This window comes from Podarcis pityusensis (assembly GCF_964106645.2).
Source record: "Podarcis pityusensis genome assembly, chromosome: 6".
NCBI lineage: Eukaryota > Metazoa > Chordata > Lepidosauria > Squamata > Lacertidae > Podarcis > Podarcis pityusensis.
The window spans coordinates 86,747,619-86,766,833 of NC_138030.1; the positions used below are offsets into that span (position 1 = coordinate 86,747,619).

At 42.4% G+C, this 19,215-nt stretch overlaps 1 protein-coding gene across 2 annotated transcripts in view; it reads right to left on the reverse strand.

Moving 5' to 3' along the window:
• The window catches only part of PDC (phosducin), a 34,031-nt gene extending 15,834 nt beyond the window's left edge, over nucleotides 1–18,197 (reverse strand). Inside the window, exons 1-3 of one of the 2 annotated variants that reach the window (XM_081012339.1) lie at nucleotides 18,116–18,197; nucleotides 15,325–15,442; nucleotides 5,551–5,621 (exon numbers count right to left, since the gene is read on the reverse strand). The gene's annotated coding sequence lies outside the window, so the exon portion shown is untranslated. Of the gene's footprint in view, nucleotides 1–2,593; nucleotides 2,641–5,550; nucleotides 5,622–15,324; nucleotides 15,443–18,115 lie in introns of those variants that run through there. The other variant, XM_081012340.1, reaches the window with a different exon arrangement.
• Between the last annotated feature and the right edge of the window lie 1,018 nt (nucleotides 18,198–19,215).

Sequence of the window (19,215 nt, forward strand, 5' to 3'; positions counted from 1 at the left end):
GAAGTTGCGCCTAGCCCCACATACTCCCCCTCACTTCTGGCATATCTGGGAGGAGAATATTTGAAGGTTTGACGGACCACAGCTTGTGGTCTTTCTATGTTTGAACCTGGACAAACTGTGGCTAGTCTTAATTATGGTTAGCAGAAACAAACCAATTGCAAACAATGGATTATGAAGCTGGCTTGATTTAACTAACTCTAGTTAAGATTAATGGCAGCCAATAATAATAATACGTTTTAAGCTGTCCAGATGGGTGGGGTATTATTATTAATTATTATTATTATTTAGGGATGCGGGTGGCACTGTGGGTTAAACCACAGAGTCTAGGATTTGCCGATTAGAAGGTCGGCGGTTCGAATCCCCACGACGAGGTGAGCTCCCGTTGCTCGGTCCCTGCTCCTGCCAACCTAGCTGTTCGAAAGCACGTCAAAGTACAAGTAGATAAATAGGTACTGCTCCGGTGGGAAGGTAAACGGCGTTTCCGTGTGCTGCTCTGGTTCGCCAAAAGCGGCTTAGTCATGCTGGCCACATGACCTGGAAGTTTTATGCCGGCTCCCTCGGCCAATAAAGTGAGATGAGAGCCGCAACCCCAGAGTCGGCCACGACTGGACCTAATGGTCAGGGGTCCCTTTACCTTTACCTATTATTATTATTTATACCCTGCTCATCTGGCTGGGTTTCCCCAGCCACTCTGAGCATCTCCCAACAGAATATTAAAAACATGATAAAACATCATCCATTAAAAACTTCCCTAAACAGGGCTGCCTTCAGATGTCTTTTAAAAGTCAGGTAGTTGTTTATTTCCTTGACATCGGATGGGAGGGCGTTCCACAGGGCGGGCACCACCACCAAGAAGGCCCTCTGCCTGGTTCCCTGTAACCTCACTTATCGCAGTGAGGGAACTGCCAGAAGGCCCTCGGAGCTGGACTTCAGTGTCTGGGCTGAATGATGGGGGTGGAGACACTCCTTCAGGTATACTAGGTTTGTACATGGTGCTAAACAGTGGTTGGCTGAATGTAAGAATCCTGGATCAGGCCAACGGCACACCCCTAGTCCAAAATCCTGTTGTCACAGTGGCCAACCAGATGTCCATGAGAAGCTTGCATGAGTGCAACAGCACTTTGCCAACCTGAAGTTCTCAGCAACCATAACTGGATATGTAATCCCTTTGACAGTAGAGGTAGTAGCCATTGATAGGCTTGTCCATGAATGTGCCTAATCCACTTTTTATTTTTTATTTTTTTAAAAATAATATTTATTACTTTTCCAAAAATTTAAACACTAAAAAAACCAACACAATACAATACAATACAATACAATACAATACAATACAATACAATACAATACATTAAACTAACAAAACAAAACAAAAACAATAAAATAAATCAAACAATTTCATTATCCCATCTTTCATTCACTTATTTCCACGACCTCCTCACACCTCCCTTTTTGTATTCCACTTCTGTTAATTATTTCAGCAATTCTTTTCCATCTTCCTCTGTTTTCTATCCTATAATTATCTTAACTCATTCTAACCTTATTTTTTCCTTTAATACCCTATTAATCTATTTATACTTAATTCCTTATAACATTTCTACTAAAGCCATATAACTTCATTCCAACATTTTTCTAACATTCATTAGTTTTACAGTATTTCTGTAAATAGTCTTTAAATTTTTTCCAGTCTTCTTCCACCGACTCTTCTCCCTGGTCTCGGATTCTGCCAGTCATTTCCGCCAGTTCCATATAGTCCATCAACTTCATCTGCCATTCTTCCCGGGTGGGTAAATCTTGTGTCTTCCAATACTTTGCAATAAGTATTCTTGCTGCTGTTGTTGCATACATAAAGAAAGTTCTATCCTTCTTTGGCACCAACTGGCCAACCTTTGACAGTAGAGGTAGTAGCCATTGATAGGCTTGTCCAGGAATGTGCCTAATCCACTTTTTAAGGCATCCAAATTGTTGGCCATTGCTGCCTCTTGTGAGACCAAATTCCATAGTTTCATTATGTACTGTGTGAAGAAGTAATTTCTTTTATCTCTCCCGTATTTCCCACATTTGTTGGAGGTCCATGTGTTATGAGAGAGGGAGAAAAACTTTTGTCTATCCACTTCCTCAATGCCATGCATTCTTTCATAAACTTCTATTGTGTCAGATCTTATTTGCCTTTTCTCTAAACCAAAAAGATGTCAAACGCTTTGACAGGTAAGTCACTCCATCCCATTGAACATTTTGATGGTCCTTTCCTGAACCTTTCCCCTACAACTCTACAATATCCTCTCTGAGGTAAGGCAACCCAAACTGCACATGGTATTCCAAATGTGGTGACATCATAGATTTGTATAATGGTTTCATCAACCGTTTTATTTCCTATTCCTTTCCTAATGCATGGAATTGGCATGGAATTCACCTGAAGGAGTGTCTCCACCCCCATCGTTCAGCTCGGACACTGAGGTCCAGCTCTGAGGACCTTCTGGTGGTTCCCTCACTGTGAGAAGTGAGGTTACAGGGAACCAGGCAGAGGGCCTTCTCGGTAGTGGCGCCCGCCCTGTGGAACACCCTCCCTTCAGATGTCAAGGAAATAAACAACTACCTGACTTTTAGAAGACATCTGAAGGCAGCCCTCTTTAGGGAAGTTTTTCATGTTTGAAGTTTTATTCTGTTTTTCATGTTCTGTTGAAAGCCGCCCAGAGTGGCTGGGGAAATCCAGCAAGATGGGCGGGGTACAAATAAATAATAATAATAATAATAATAATAATTCACAGCTGCTAAACACTGGGTTGGCATTCATCCGGTATCCGCTGCCAACCTGTTCGGTCATTGTCAGTTCTGGCTCCCTGAACATATATGTGAAATTAAGACATTTTTGTCCCAGCATCCATCACTTCACACCTGTTCACACTGAGCCACATTCACCATTTTACCACCCATTCACTCAGTTTGGAAAGGTCCTTTCGGAACTCTTCACAATCTGTTTTGGCTTTAACAGCCATGACGAATTTAGTATCATCAGCAAATGTGGCCATCGCACTGCCCACTCCTAACTATCTGCATTTCCCAAACTTGCATCTCCAGGGGTTTTGGACTACAACTCCCATCATCCAAAGCTAGCAGGATCAGTGGTCAGGGATGATGGGAACTGCAGTCCCAAAACAGCTGAAGGTCCAAGTTTGGGAAACCCTGGTCTAGATCATTTGTGAAGAAGTTAAAACTTACAGGTCCAAATACAGCTCTTTGGGGGACTCTACTTTCTACATTCCTCTATCGGGAGAAGAAGAAGAAGAGGAGTTTGGATTTGATATCCCGCTTTATCACTACTCAAAGGAGTCTCTAAGCGGCTAACATTCTCCTTTCCCTTCCTCCCCCACAACAAACACTCTGTGAGGTGAGTGGGGCTGAGAGACTTCAGAGAAGTGTGACTAGCCCAAGGTCACCCAGTAGCTGCATGTGGAGGAGCGGAGACGCGAACCCGGTTCCCCAGATTACGAGTCTACCGCTCTTAACCACTACACCACACTGGCTCTCAAACTGCCCTTTTATTCCTCCTCTCTGCTTCCCGCTTCTTTACCAGTTCCTGATCCACAGGAGAACCTCTCCTCTTATCCTACGATTGCTAAACGTACTCAGGAGCCTTACCATGTCAAAAGCTTTTTCAAAGCCTAAGTACACTATTGTCAACCTCTATCTCTTGTTGCTGTCGTTAGCATCTGTCTGTCTCAGGAGATGATGGAAGAATATTTCTTTGGGGGTAAAGTCAAACCATTGGAGAGTTACAGCACCTGCTGTGGCTGTAGAGACCGACATGGGAGAGACATGTTTTATTGCAGGTAGGGCAGATGAAGGTGTTCAGATTTGCTTGTTGAAACTATTGAAGAAACTTAATAAGCATGTAAGACAAGATTTGCCCTCACAAATAACAGGTTTGGAATTTCCCAAGTAAGATGTTAAATTATTTTTGTATGCCACAACTGCGGCTCGTATTTTGTTAGCTAAAAAGTGGAAAACCCAAGAAATACCAACAGTAGAAGAATGGCAGATGAAGATGATGGATTTTTCGGAGCTAGCCGACCTAACTGGAAGAGTCTGCGACCAGAAGGAGGAGGAATATCAGGAAGAATGGAATAAATTTAATGATTATTTAGCTAAATTTGTTAAGTCAAACTAGCTGGAAATAGCTTCCAGATATTTAATGGGCTTAGGATTGTATTTATGTTAAGCGATAAAAGAATATGTTCAATACTATAAGGAGAAGATTTAAAGATGTTAATGTTCAAGTTAAAGTTTATAAAAATCGGGATTTGGAAAACCGTTATAAGGATATGCAATGAAATTCAACCAAGGGGAAACGAGGAAGTCGCTTTACAAAGTTAATAACTGTTATTTTTAATAAGGTTATGATTTATGTTTGCTATGTTTGTTTGTTTTGTGTGTTTGTTTGTCGATAATATTGTAAAAACCAATAAAATTTTTGGAAAAAAGGGGGGGGGGAGATTTGCCCTCGCAGAAGCCAGGCTGGTTCTGCTTTAGCAAGGTGGGTTCCTCTATCTGCTTGGTTATTTTATCTTTAACAATAATTTTCCCAGGACAGGAGTGAAAGCTTCTAATCTGCTCCTTGTGGTGACACCAAAGAGAGGATGGGAGGAAGAAGATACACAGGAGTCCTGATGCACAGACACATGACAATTAACTATTATTAACCTGCTACTTTTTGCAGTAAGGTTCAATATTTATAAATGCTTCCAAATGTCAGTTAAATCAGCATTACTAGCATCACACCTCCACTGAATATTAGGAGACTTGATACATTTTGCTGTGTATAAATAAATTCTCTTTGACATTAAGACAGGTTGAAGCATAGTGTTCTGTTTGTCTGCTTATGTACAGAAAAACGACATGGAAGTGTTAAGGCAAATATACATAAAATATTTTCCTCTGCGTTTAAATCTATCAATTTTTTTTTGAGACAAATCTTTGGCTTTTGATTATTCTTTAATAATCTGTTAAAAATGGACAGCACCCTATTTCCCCTTGAATTATGCAAAACCTTATCGTTATAAACTCATTTGGTTGAAAATCATGAAAAAACCACAGAACCTTTTATTTTACAGTGAAATAACTTTTTTATATGAGATCACCAAATGCCCGTGTCTTTAAATCATTCATTCTTAGTTAAGCTTTTCTGGCCCAAAATGAAAAAAAATGTTGCATGTTATAGGACCAATTTTACTGTTGAATAATAACAAAGACAAAAAGGTGAGAGCATAAGAAAAAGTAATATGTAAAAGAAAGAAAATAAGTAAATAATAAAAGCAAAGAAGCATTAAAACAGACTTTGAAAGTCATGCAGTGTGGTAAAAAATGAATAATAGATCGTAATAACCATTGGAATCCAGAATATGTATCTTAATTCCTCACTTTTGTAATTCTATGCCTTTTAAAATCTGTGTTAATATTTCTCCCCTCAAATTCTTTCCCCCCCTTTTTTGCAGTTTTCCTTTTGTTTTCTCTTGCGATTTTATGTATCAACAAGGACGGAACAAGCGTACTCACATTACGCCAGATCCAAAGATACACTGCCACTATGCCCACAGACCAGCCACTGAATCCAATATGTGCCCAGCCTGCAAAGGGGGTGGGGAAACAAACATAAAATACGGTAAGTATTTTTAGATATATATAAATGGTTGAAAAACAACAGCTAAACATGCTCCTGGCATCTTCAATATTCACCAAGCAGGGACTGTGCGGTCAGTGCAACCCATAGAGGGTGGTAACCAATGTATTCACAATGGTTGTGGCATTCCCCCAGCACATCCTCACACATCCCATCAAAGAGGACACCACAGCACTCCCAGTCCATCAGCCCCAGTAGCCCAGACAGCAAAACTCCCAGTGTTTCCAGTACCTAGAGATCCCTGAGAACTCTACAGGCAGGGCATCATATCTCCTTATGTTCCTCTCCATTGCAGTTTTGGAACTCATGAAGGGGGAAGGAAGGAGAAGCTGGATACACATAGCTCCTTGGACAGAATTCAACAACCATCTAAAGGTAAAAAATAAAGGAACCCTGGACGGTTAAGTCCAGTCAAAGGTGACCATGTGATTGTGGTGCTCATCTCGCTTTCAGGATGAGGGAGCCGGCGTTTGCCCACAAACAGCTTTCCAGGTCATGTGGCCAGCATGACTAAACTGCTTCTGGTGCAACGGGACACCGTGATGGAAGCCAGAATGCACGGAAACGCCGTTTGCCTTCCCGCCGCAGTGGTACCTATTTATCTACTAGCACTGGCGTGCTTTCGAACTGCTAGGTTGGCAGGAGATGGGACAGAACAACGGGAGCTCACCCCGTCGCAGGGATTCAAACCGGTGACCTTTTTATCGGCAAGCCCAAGAGGCTCAGTGCTTTAGACCACAGCGCCACCCGCAACAACCATCTACAGAGGGCCAAAGAAAGGATTCAGGACACCCAGCAATGTCTGTCACAGACATACACTGTCAACAAAAACCTCCAGTGGCTCACTGCTGCCGTAAAAAGGGACCCCTGACCATTAGGTCCAGTTGTGGCCGACTCGGGGGTTGCGGTGCTCATCTCGCTTTATTGGCTGAGGGAGCCGGTGTACAGCTTCTGGGTCATGTGGCCTGCATGACTAAGCCGCTTCTGGCGAACCAGAGCAGTGCACGGAAATGCCGTTTACCTTCCCGCCAGAGAGGTAGCTATTTATCTACTTGCACTTTGACGTACTTTTGAACTGCTAGGTTGGCAGGAGCAGGGACTGAGCGACAGGAGCTCACCCTGTTGCGGGGATTTGAACCGCCGACCTTCTGATCAGCAAGTCCTGGGCTCTGTGGTTTAACTCACAGCGCCATCTCAATATGCTAACCCCCCACTCCCCCTAGCTCAAAGGCTATTTGCCTTAAAAACCTATCCATTGAATATTAATTTAATGCCACGCCTGGTTTGCCATCACTGCTCCCATTTTTAGCTTTGCTAAAACTTTTCTCATCTATTTCCAAGGTTGTCCATCTTTAGGGTTCCCCCCAGAGTTCTATCTCTATGTCGCTCTTTAACTGACATGCATCAAAGTTCAGCACATGGACACTAGAGCATGTGTTGCACATTCTGCTATTTCCCACAGTGCAGCTGCTGATATATACCAGTAATTATACCCCCCACCCTCAAAGAACAAATACTGTCTTGGCTTTTAAATCAGTGGAGGACAGACTATTGCAACATAAAGGAGTGCAGAACAACAGAGCCTTCAACAATGCCATACCCTCCAACATTTTTTGGATGAAAATAGAGACATCCTATTCAATAATAGTAATACCCCACCCATCCGACTGGGTTGCCCAGCCACTCTGGGCAGCTTCCAACATATATAAAAAATAATGAAACATGCAACACTGAAAAAGGTACTTTGATGCATATATGGTGGAATTGTTTAAACATCAAACAATTTTGGGAAACAATATATAATGATATGAAAAAAAAAAGTTCAGATATTCATTTAGGAAAACAGCAGAAGGTTTTCTGTTGGGAATAGTACCAGGAAGTCTAAAGGAAGAAGACAAGACATTATATTTATATGCAACAGTAGCTGCAAGGCTATTGATTGTGAAAAATTGGAAAAGTGGTATAATACCGACAAAAGCAGAGTGGGTTGCCAAATTATTGGAGTATTATAATGTATCCAAAACAATGGGAGAAATTGGAAGGCTCTCAAAAGAGAAGATAGACAAGGACTGGAAGGCGTTTAAAGGATACTTGCAAAATCATATTGAAAAATCAGAACTCCTATTAGAATAAACAAGTTCCGCTATAATTACTGAAATCCTAATTAAGATGGATAACAATGTGCAACAGAAAAAGAAGTAGAAAGTTGGTTTAAAAGCGTGTGAAAGAAAGTAACACAAGTGGAAAGAAATTGCAATTGAGTAGATTGGAAGTCTAACACAAGGGTGGGGTGAGGGGTGAGGGATGGTGGTGGGAAAAGGAAGTATCTGTGGGATTGAGTGTGGTATGTATGAATATTTTTAAGGATTGTATGAAATGTATGTTTGTCTGTATATTCGTAATATGTATGTATGAATGTTGAATTATTTTTTTTTATTTTTTTTTACCCAAGATGAGCCGTGTTCCACTTACAAAGAAAGGTGTGGTTTCTCTGCCTCCCCTCCCTTGCTCTGGTTTATGTTTATTTTTAAAAGCTGAGGGTTAAAAAAAGTAAAACGAGTCAATTAATATTTAAAACTGCTTTGGGCTTTCACCACTGAATGGAAAACCATGAGACTTAACTTCTCTGCTCAAGGACATTTGTTTCCTTTTTAATTAATTCTAAATTTAATCCTGCTTTCTAAATTTAGTCTCGAGAAAGACACAAGAATAGCCCCAGAGGGCATGGGTTAAATTAGGTCTTACGGAATCACCTGATAATGCAGTTTTGAACACCTTGTGGGCAGGTAAAGGAGTTAGTTAAAATTCCAATATGGCTTCAAAAAACCAAACCATTAGGTAATTCCTCAACAGAAAAGTAGGGTGCCTAATTATCTTACGTTGATAAGTAGGGACTAGTGAGTGCCATCTTAATATTTTCTGAATTCATATTAATAATGGTTTTTATACACCACATCCAAACGTTGCAGCATTGAGTCAGTGGCTCATGTGCTTCTGGCTTGCACTGTTTATAAAGATTTGAGAAGTGAGGTTATTACCCCTCTACTATTGTCCGTTCCGGGTCGCTCAACCATTCCTACTGTGTCCGTCCTTTTAGCAGATCAAGATGATCAGGTGACAGCAAAAACTGCAAGGTGGGGGCAATTAGAATAAGATCTATTATTGGATTATTGATGTGAACCCCCCAAATGTACCGTATTTTTCGCTCTATAAGATGCACCAGACCACAAGACGCACCTAGTTTTTGGAGGAGGAAAACAAGGAAAAAAATATTCTGAGTCTCAGAAGCCAGAACAGCAAGAGGGATCGCTGCGCAGTGAAAGCAGCAATCCCTCTTGCTGTTCTGGCTTCTGGGATAGCTGCGCAGCCTGCATTCGCTCCATAAGACGCACACACATTTCCCCTTACTTTTTAGGAGGGAAAAAGTGAGTCTTATAGAGCAAAAAATATGGTATTTTCTGTAGTTAAGTTTTTACCTCTGTGTTCAGTACATTCTATTTTATTTTATTGCTATGGCTAGTGGCCGATGCAAATAATTAAAAAGAAAATGTTGGGATTATTTCAGAATCTGGAAATGTAGATCCCAAAGGCAATTTCTAGGAGCCAAGCATTTTGTATTTGGGATTTTGAACATCTACAATCCTTTGCATCTGAGACCAGGTGAGAAAGAGACGTTCCTATTTTTTATTTTTTATTTTTGGCCAAAGTTCCCAAGTTATTCTCCAAAGAGACACCAAGCATTAGTCATGTTCTCTTTTTCGATAATGGTAATGTACTCTCTGCTGTATTGGATCGCAAGCAACTCAAGTCATTTCGCTGGAAGGTAGATACAAATATTCTCAGATTTGAAAGTGGTCTTAGATATTGTTGTCCATGTTTGCACACTCCTCCCATCCCTGTTGTATGCTTTTGTGAGGATTTAAAACCTACAAATGCAGCTTGTGCAGAAAAGACAGTGGAACAGAAGAAATGTTACAGTGAATATATACAATTTAGCATAGCAAAGAGTTTCTTGTTGTTGTTGTTTAGTCGTTTAGTCGTGTCCGACTCTTCGTGACCCCATGGACCAGAGCACGCCCAAGAGTTTACTGATTACAAAAACGTTCTTGCAAACATTTGAGAGCATAGATTTGCAAGAACGTTTTTGTAATCAATAAACTCTTTGCTGTTTCACCAATTTTGTTCAGATTTTATTTTGAGGGTCTCTGACCCACTTCTAACATCAAACAAATGCTGTCAATACCTGACAAACTTTGTCCAACAACAAAAAATTATTTCCCCAGTTTTTGGACATACACCAGTGAATAGTGTCAAGTCGTACTGAGGTAACTGTTAACATCCACAATGTACACCAAATTTGTCTGGGAATTTTGATATCCGGCAAATCTCAGACAGCTACTGACAACTACATCTGTCTCGATGCAAATTCCAAAAGCAAAACACACACACAAACACAAAATTGAATTGGAGATTAAAGGCTTTATAATTAGCAAGAAGCAAATATATGAATCCCATGCACTTAGATTCTAGGGTTAAGCTGTCATTGACCTAACTGGGGCAGAATCAGGTTCCTCTTCTGAGGCAAGTTCTTTAATTACTGTGTATAGCAGATGACCATCTGCTGCCTTTGGTAGCTGTTGCTTGTGGTTTTGTAACACTCCAAGAAATGCAACAGTGCCGACCTAACAAACCAGGCCACAGCAAACAAAGATTTTTATAAATAAAAGCATATCAGACTTTTATAATTGCAACATAATTTTATATCAGCGGCTCAGCGGCTCAAAAATTGTGCAAACATTACGTGACCAGGCGGCGACAGCCCCAGCCCCCAGGGAACATAAGGAAGGAAAAAATACTGATGTTATATGGAATTAAAATTAGGCCACAACTTTATTAAACTTCCAAATGTAGGAAGACCTTGGCTTAGGCCTTAGGCGTGTATCCCTCCCAGCCCCCCAGCCGGGGGGAACTGGGGCAAATCAGGGTAAATGGGATACGGGGGTGCTCTGCGAGACGTAAGTGTAGTAGGCAGCCCAGCCCATATCCCCACACGCAGGGTAGTTCACTAACGCCCTTTCAGTGTATGGCCAGTGACACCCATATATATCACCCCTTTAAGAGGGGGGCCCTGGAATCGTCGCTGCAGGGGGGTGAGTCACCACTTCACATACACACCCCATTAAAGGGAAGAAAAGACTAAAGGATTCCACCCAAGGCCATAACCGCCAAAGTTGTGGCGAATTGCTACGGGGAAGACAAAACCTGCCAATGCAGGAAAATTTATTCCCGGTCCTTCAACAGCAACCAGTCAAAGACCGTAGCAGCGCCCGCTAAACAGGAAGCAAAGTTAACCTGTAAACAAGAAAACATTAAAAAAGGGAGGGTAGGGAGGGTGAATCTCCAGAGCCAACTGCCTGGCTACTGTCGGCTCCACCCCCTATATATAAATGGGGCTGGCCCCACCTCCCAGCAAGAAACTTGACTACTGAGGTTGGGTGTGAACCTCCAAAAATTAACACCAAAAATTAACACTGAGAGGCAAGCCAGCCCCTGTTTTCCAGTAAGCTCCCTGGGAACTGTGCGATCCCACAAAGGGCACCCACAATGTTAAGTGCGAGTGCTCATTTCAACATTGATGCTTTTAAATATGGGGAGGGGAAATGTGATGTGTTTTCAAAGAGAGCAGTGTTTTGGATCCAATGTGCAAACGGAAAGGCACTATGGTTTGCGCTAGATGACCTCCCTGTATTCTGTCAACCCCACTCTCCTACAGTACCGGATTCTGCCCCATTCTGGATACTTTATTTTATTTATTTATTGAACTTATATACCGCCCTGTTTATCCTCAAGTAAAAACTTCCAGAAGGTGCCAGAGGCTGCAGCGGGAAGGGGAGGGGGGGGGACAAGGAAGACCTCTTGCACAAGTAACTCTTCAACCACATTTTTATGGACCCTATCCTGTCGGCGAGAACCTAGGAGACTGGGGTTTGAATCCCGATTTAGCCATGATGCTCACTGCATTACTCTTGGCCACTCTCAGTCTCTCAGCCTGAATCTAGTGCCTTTTTTGTGGGGGGGATGCAGGGGTACGCATACCCCTAAACATTTTGTGAATCTTTGTAGTTTTGTCCGTTTTCTGTTATTGCTTTTCCCTGATTTCAACTATAATATGATGGTTTTCTCGAGTCAAAATGAGAGTACCCCTAAACACCTTTTTAGAGAAAGAAAAAAAAAGCACTGCCTAAATCTATTCACAGGGTGGCTGTGAGTACAGTGGTACCTTAGGTTACATACGCTTCAGGTTACATACGCTTCAGGTTACAGACTCCGCTAACCCAGAAATAGTGCTTCAGGTTAAGAACTTTGCTTCAGGATGAGAACAGAAATCGGGCTCCAGCGGCGCGGCAGCAGCAGGAGGCCCCATTAGCTAAAGTGGTGCTTCAGGTTAAGAACAGTTTCAGGTTAAGAACGGACCTCCGGAACGAATTAAGTACTTAACCCGAGGTACCACTGTATATAATGGGGAGGGGGAGAACCAACAGGAAACGTGAAATGTGCATGTAATGGGAAATCTAATGGGAAATGTGTTTAGTGATCCATTTCATACTGAGTGGAGCTAAGGAAGAACTTAATACATGGGTAAGCAAACTAAGGCCCGGGGGCTGGATCCGGCCCTATCGCCTTCTAAATCCGGCCTGCAGATGGTCCGGGAACCAGCGTGTTTTTACATGAGTAGAATGTGTCCTTTTATTTAAAATGCATCTCTGGGTTATTTGTGGGGCCTGCCTGGTGTTTTTACATGAGTAGAATGTGTCCTTTTATTTAAAATGAATTTCTGAGTTATTTGTGGGGCATTGGAATTCATTCATTCCCCCCCCCCCCCGCAAATATAGTCTGGCCCCACACAAGGTCTGAGGGACAGTGGACCGGCCCCCTGCTGAAAAAGTTTGCTGACCCCTGACCTAATAGATTGGGACAGAAGCAGGAGGAGACATGGTGGGGAAAGGAAAAGTCAGGCAGAATTTTGTGGGTCAGAGGTGAAACCAGGGTAGAATCTTGGAACACAGACATATCCTGAATTTAAGGCGGGGAGAACCTTACAATCTTATGGAAAGCCGATAATTCTATTTTAGAATCAGAGAATCACAGAACAGTGCAGTTGAAACACTTAGAAGAGAATACCAACTTGATTTATTACACATATTTTGTCACCGCCCATTTTGTACAAACATTTGAAAACATTTTCCAAAGATGTTTTTAACTTGGTGGGAAAGAAGCCAAGCCTGATTTTAATCAACAAAATACAGTATCAATGTTTCTAACTCTTTAAGTAGCTTCAGCAACCTCGGCAACAATCGTGAACACACTCACTAGGGCATAAGCCCCTCTGAAAATTATTTATTGCTTATTAAATTTGTACGCCGCCCTTCATCTGTAGATGTCAGGGCAGTTTACAGCACAGAAATGCAAGATAAAACACAGACTTGTAAAAGAGTATTGGGAAATGATCCAGAAATAATTTGAGGGGGAAAATGTTCAAAAGTACCTTCCTCAAAAAACCAGAGTCCTTTTTGTTGGGGATGATTCAGATGGAAATTCCCAAGTGTCAAAAAAGGTTATTTATGTATGCCACTACTGTGGCCCAGCTTGGAAAACAAGCGAGGTCCCAACCAAAGAAGAATGGCAACTTAAATTGATGGAATATGCGCAGCTTGCAGACTTAACATATAGAATAAGAGAACAAGAAGAACATACTTTTAAAGAAGACTGGAAAATGTTTATTGACTATATGGGGGAGAATTGTGTACACTTGAAAACGCTGGCAGCATTAAGATAATTTCAACAGTGTAAATAAGTTTTGATGGATGTAATAATGGAATACTGAATGGTTTAGTTTATGTAAAATGTGCAGGGATTTATGGTATGCAAAATGAACCATGGAAAGAGAAGAAGGGAAGTCATTGATATTTTAAGGATGTTTAAACGAGTATTTAAAATCGCAAAACAAAAAAATCACAAGATGAAACACAAGATAAAACACAAAATATATAATAAAAACAAGAACAAACCAAGCCAATAACTCCCCTCCCCCCTCCCACAAACACATTTAAAAAGACATGGGATGTTAGCCAAAAGCCTGATTGAAGGGGAACGTTTTCGCCTGGCACCTAAAGATGTATAATGAAGGTGCCAGCCAAACCTCCCTGGGAAGACCATTCCACAAATGGGAGCCACTACAGAAAAGGCCCGGTCTCATGTTGCCACCTTCCGGACCTCTTGTAGAGGAGACACACAAAGAAGGGCCTCAGAGGATGATCACAGAGTCCGGGTAGGTTCATACGGAAAGCGGTGGTCCTTGACGTTACCTTGGGAGTGACTTCCAACGTTAACACACAATGGATTGAATGGCCAATTGGTAAACCTGGCTTTCCAGGTGCACTTGCTAAGAATTTGCTTTCACTGAAAACTCTTACCGTCTTTTCAGTGATTCGGCTTCCAAGTCAATGTGTTTTGTGAACAAGGATGGTAGGTGTTTGTGTGGGAAGGGGCAGCTGAGCTTCTTTTTAAGTGACTGGACTTCCTACCCTACATCTTTCATCCTATGCAAACACAATCAAAAACATCCACAACTTGCTCCTAGTAGAAAGACCCATCAAACTAAAATTTTATAAGTTTTGGGAGTAAACGATAAAAAAAGGTAAAGGACCCCTGGACGGTTAAGTCCAGTCAAAGGCGACTATGGGGATGCAACTCTCATCTCGCTTTCTGGCCGAGGGAGCCGGTGTTTGTCTGTAGACAGCTTTCTGGGTCATGTGGCCAACAGGACTAAACCGCTTCTGGCGCAACAGGACACCGTTACGGAAACCAGAACGCAAGGAAGCGCTGTTTACCTTCCTGCTGCACTGGTACCTAGTTATCTACTTGCACTGGTGTGCTTTTGAACTGCTAGGTTGGCAGGAGCTGGGACAGAGCAACGGGAGCTCACCCCGTTGCCGGGATTCGAGCTGCCAGCCTTCCGATTGGCACGCCCAAGAGGCTCCATGGTTTAGACCACCCTGGGCGCAAAAATAAGTTCTCCTCTCCCCCTTCTTAAAACACTTTCTAAAGACCTTGCCAACAAAGGTCTGTATAGTTAAAGCCATGGTTTTCCCAGTAGTGATGTATGGAAGTGAGAGCTGGACCATAAAGAAGGCTGATAGCCGAAGAATTGATGCTTTTGAATTATGGTGCTGGAGGAGACTCTTGAGAGTCCCATGGATTGCAAGAAGATCAAATGCATCCATTTTTAAGGAAATTAGCCCTGAGTGCTCACTGGAAGGACAGATCGTGAAGCTGAGGCTCCAATACTTTGGCCACCTCATGAGAAGAGAAGACTCCCTGGAAAAGACCCTGATGTTGGGAAAGATGGAGGGCACAAGGAGAAGGGGACGACAGAGGTCAAGATGGTTGGACAGCGTTCTCGAAGCTACAAACATGAGTTTGACCAAACTGCAGGAGGCAGTGGAAGACAGAAGTGCCTGGCGTGCTCTGGTCCATGGGGTCGCGAAGAGTCGGACACGACTAAACGACTAAACAACAACAACAAAGACTATGTAGATTGGCAGAAGTGTACAGTACAAGTGAATTAAAAACAACATAAAGGAATCTACCTTGTCAGCTCAGGTGCTCGGCTCCCGGTTTCTCCAGTGTAACCACCAACGTCCTTGATTGGTTGACACTCAGGCAAAGTGGCTCCTCAGCTCCCTTTCCCCTCGAAGATAGAAAGATCTGGAGAGGAGATTGAGGCCTCAGGATCATGATGACCCTAACAGAAATAGCTCTGTACAGGTAAGAGGATTACTATAAAGGAATTAGCAAATTCTGTTAATTAGCGTGGACCAATGAAATGTCAGGCTTCCCAAAGGTTTAAAGGATTTGATACATAGATATAATTGAGAAGAAAACAGAGGGAGGGTGGGGGAAGAGAGAAAAGAAAGAGCCAGTCATAGTTGTGAATGGGATCTAAATATTGTGGCCAGTTCTTCCACAAGGCATCAGTAGGAGGAAAAATTCGAGGAGGAAACTTCAGGTGTTTGAAGAAAGTTTTAATACCTTTCAGAATAATATTCTTTAAGGGGCATGGTTTACGTGGCAATTCTCACCAAGTGGATGAGTTTTACTGTAATGGTGTTTCTTCCCCCAACCGACAGATGGATAAAATGCCCCATTGTCTGTAGAAATAGAAATAAACATATCTTCCTAATTGTAGCACTATTTAGTTGGTTCCGCAGTGTTTTCTCATTCAGACTGAGCAAAAGTCACAGTGGCATGTTGCATTTGTTCCTCCTCTGGCAAGCTTAACACCAGCTGTACCATTGTGTCCCAAACCCAAGACACCCCCCCAATAAAACACAATTGACACATGATTTTTAGTTTAAGGTTTTTGGCATAATTTTGGCCACAACTTTATTAAAATTACAATCAATGTGAGTGGTTGCTTAGGCATTGGTTGCGACTATCTGACCCCGCATGGGGACAGACATTCACCCGCAAAGTCAGAAAGGGAAAACATTTTGGGGAGAGAGACGGGACTGGGTACCATGCCTCACCTCTCCCCAAATGCTCCCAGGGGCTCTTGCGTGGCCCTAGCCCCTTGCCAGGGGTTCGGACAAAAGCATGGCAAGCCTCTGGGTTCCTTTAATGGAAAACCCTTGCAGCAGCAGCATTTTGGAGGGGCAGGCACAGCCAAATCCATACCCCTCCACCAACCAATTCCTAAACCAATGCCTAACCGCAACCTTACAAGTTGTGACGATTTGCTACGCAGTAGGCAAAAACCAAATGGCACCAGTCAATCAGTCAAATGGACAAAATTCCTACTGGGTCAAGTGAACAACCTGAAAATAGGGAGGGGGGCGGGTGATCCGCTGCGCGCAGGGTATTTAAAGGCTATGGCAACATTTAAATCTCCCCAGCAACAGGAAGTTCAATGATAATGGTGGCCAAATACTTTTCGCGCCCAGCAACAGGGGGTGTTTTGTTAGCCCCCACCGCAACACATGCTCTCCATGAAGGAGAACACGCTTTGCCATATTTCAGAAAATCTTTTTGCCTTTCCCCCCTTTACTATGTACTATGTACATTCCTACACAGCGTACAATCTAGCCTCAGGAGAGGTTGGCAATGAGTATCGTATTTTGAGCCAGGGGATGAGAACATGTCCTTATAACTGGCTTGCAAGGTTTCTATCCATAATATTCCTTTGCAGCCATATAAACTGTAATGGGGAATTATTATTATTTTTTGCTCTTTTTAGTCTTGCAGAGGCTTCAGCTTGTTTTTATCATGGTCTATAAGACACTGGGAGATACTTTTTATATAGGATGCTGGGAAGCAGCAGACACATGACTTTAGCCACAATCTTTATTCTACATCTGTTCTGCTGTTTCTTAGGAAATACAGTGTTTTGATGCACTTTCCCCCAAACCAGCTTTGGACCAAACTGAGGAATGGGGTGAACTAGCTGCATCTTAAGCCAGTACTGTGTACCCAGTAATAGTCACAGAAGACAATGCAAATGGTTCTATATGGTGAAGTTTTGCTGTGTCCCGCTGCTGTCCCTTCCTGTTGCTGGGGAGATTTAAATGTTGTCATTTTTAACATTTCACTGTGGTCAGATTGCTAATAAAATACAGTGGTACCTCGGGTTACAGATGCTTCAGGTTACAGATTCCGCTAACCCAGAAATAGTACTTCGGGTTAAGAACTTTGCTTCAGGATGAGATCAGAAATCGTGCTCTGGTGGCACAGCGGCAGCAGGAGGCCCCATTAGCTAAAGTGGTACCTCAGGCTAAGAGCAGTTTCAGGTTAAGAACGGACCTCCGGAACGAATTAAGGTCTTAACCCGAGGTACCACTGTAGTTGAATACAGGTAACTATCCATTAACAGTTTAGCTTGCTCATTTCAGTGTGTTCTTCCTAAAGAGCTGTTTTTAGAGCTTAGCCCTACTTTCTGAAACAGCTAATTTAATCCAGCTAATTGCTGATTATAAACAGTACAAATATTAATTTAGTACATCCCTTTGGGTTCCTTGAGCTTTGAGATGGAAGAAACAAGTGGTACATTTTTTTCTGTCGTGAGCTGCAGACAGAAACATATTGAGTTCTGCCCTGCCATTGTTGCGAATTTATCTCTTTCAGAATGGCATCGTTCTTTTCTCCCAAAGTAGTGTGGTGGCTGGCTTTAATTTTAGCTTTTTTGGGGGATGGGTATATAAAAATTGACTCTCCAGTATAATAAACCTTTGTCTTCCTTTGTACTTTAAGGTTTAGGTGCCTCCGTGAAGATGTTGCAGACAAAGAAATTAGAAGTTCTAAAATGCTCCATACTATAGTTTTCTCCCCAGGCCATGAGGCAACCCAGTTCCTTACAAATGAAATGAATGAAAAATACTGTGTTACACTGTGGACACATACAGTTCTGCGTAGTTTGCTTTGTACATGAATGCCTATTATTTCGTCTCCTAGATGGCCTTCCTGCCAGTAGGGGATGCTCTTTTTCTTTGAGAAGCTGTCTTCAGAGTAAAGTATTAAAAACAACACATGGTTAAGGGTTTCTTCATATGGTATAGGTCTCTGTATACCATATTCGAGGGGATGCGGGAGGCGCTGTGGTCTAAACCACTGAGCCTCTTGGGCTTGCTGATCAGAAGGTCGGCTGTTCGAATCCCCTCGACGGAGTGAGCTCCCGTTGCTCTGTCCCAGCTCCTGCCAACCTAGCAGTTCAAAAGCATGCCAGTGCAAGTAGATAAACAGGTACCACTGCGGCGGGAAGGTAAACGGTGTTTCTGTCACGGTGTCCCGTTGCGCCAGAAGCAGTTTAGTCCTGCTGGCCACATGACTTGGAAAGCTGTCTGTGGACAAACGCCGGCTCCCTCAGCCTGAAAGCGAGATGAGCGCCACAACCCCATAGTCACCTTTGACTGGACTTAACCATCCAGGGATCCTTTACCTTTACCTTTTTTATATAGGTCCCTGTATGATGGCCAGTGATGTAAGTGGATTGGTTTGAATAGGGCTCGCACCTCATAACTAAGCTTAGATTACCAGCATAACATGCTATCTTTATCACTGGTGTTTGGCCACATATTTTTTGAAACATTTCAAATGGAAATCCAGGAAACACATATCTGAGAACCATGGCTGGCTAAAGTCATGGAAAACACACACAAGCTTTCACCTTCATGGAAATGCTGTGGTAAGTGGAGTGGCTGGTAGTTCTGGAGAATAAATCTAGAATTTTTACACATTTGCATCAAGTCACCGCCAATCAAAGTATTTGCTCAGCCATGCTTTTAACAATAATCAAAATTTGTTCTGAACCAACTAGAAACCTAAAGAGAATATTGGACTAAGTGCCATAAGCGTGAGGCAAATGGGTGGGTGGATATATATTTTTTAATAGAGATTATTACTTTTGCTCATGTACTGTAAACAGCTTTTTGACATGCACACGGAACATTTTGCTCAAGCATCTCTGATGTTACAGATAAAATAATAAT